Below are 1507 nucleotides of genomic sequence, written 5' to 3' on the forward strand. Positions count from 1 at the left end.
AAATGACAACAGAATGTGCAAAGAATTCCTAGAACCCACAGTATTACTTATAGATACCATCACCCTCGCATCCAAAACCAAAGCGCAGAGACGTGACCGACTTAACTACAGGAGCTCAAGGGACATGATAACGGCACAGGTTAATCACCGCTTCACGCCCCCCCCCCCCAACGTACCGTTCGTTCCTGGCCGGCGCCATCGCCTGTGAGCTCGACTCGGGGCCCCGTAAGAGAAGGCAAACACAAGTTGAAAAGCACTGTGAGAGTGTGTGGGTTAGAGGGGGTGAGTCGAAGAGCAAACAGTGATATTGCAGTCCCGGATGCAAAGATGGGCCGCATGTGGGTTCTCCTTTTCGGCCTCGTGAGTGCGCTGCCCCCTATAGAGCCTCGGCACACATACAGTGGTGGGAATGACAAAAGCTCCAATACAGTGAATATCATTGCAGAGAGACTGAAGAGAGATAATCAGTTCAATGTTGCTTTTCATTCTGATCATACGAACCTGAATCGAACTTTTGAAACAATGAAAAGATATCTAAAAGAAATGAGAATTTTGAGGTAAGCTGTTTGTGATCCTGTGTTTCGGAGGTTAAATATTTCAATTTTGATGGTTAAACATAAAATTTAAAGTATTTTGTCCCTCAATACAGTAATTTTAGATAATCTGCAAACAGGATTCTTTTGCGCCTTTCAACAATAATTTTATCATACAATATGTGCTTAGTCATTAAAACTCCAGACGTTGCGTTATTAACTTGCCCATTGTAATATAGATAGAGGGCAGTAATAAACGCTAAACGTCTGGAGATTGTAATGACTAACACAATTGATTATGATAAAATTATTGTGAAGGCGAAAAGAATCCTGTTTGCAGATTATCTAAAATTACTGTATGAGGACAAATACTTTAAATTTTATGTTTAACCATCAAAATTGAAATATTTAACCTCCGAAACACAGGATCACAAACAGCTTACCTCAAAATTCTCATTTCTTTAGATATCTTTTCATTGTTTCAAAAGTTCGATCAGGTTCGTATGATCAGAATGAAAAGCAACATTGAACTGATTATCTCTCTTCAGTCTCTCTGCAATGATATTCACTGTATTGGACTTTTGTCATTCCCACCACTGTATGTGTGCCGAGGCTCTATAGGGGGCAGCGCACTCACGAGCCGAAAAGGAGAACCCACATGCGGCCCATCTTTGCATCCGGGACTGCAATATCACTGTTTGCTCTTCGACTCACCCCCTCTAACAACACACCTCTCACAGTGCTTTCAACTTGTGTTTGCCTTCTCTTACGGGGCCCCGAGTCGAGCTCACAGGCGATGGCGCCGGCCAGGAACGAACGGTACGTTGGGGGGGGGGGGCGTGAAGCGGTGATTAACCTGTGCCGTTATCATGTCCCTTGAGCTCCTGTAGTTAAGTCGGTCACGTCTCTGCGCTTTGGTTTTGGATGCGAGGGTGATGGTATCTATAAGTAATACTGTGGGTTCTAGGAATTCT

This window comes from Penaeus monodon, chromosome 27, assembly GCF_015228065.2.
Source record: "Penaeus monodon isolate SGIC_2016 chromosome 27, NSTDA_Pmon_1, whole genome shotgun sequence".
NCBI classification, from domain to species: domain Eukaryota; kingdom Metazoa; phylum Arthropoda; class Malacostraca; order Decapoda; family Penaeidae; genus Penaeus; species Penaeus monodon.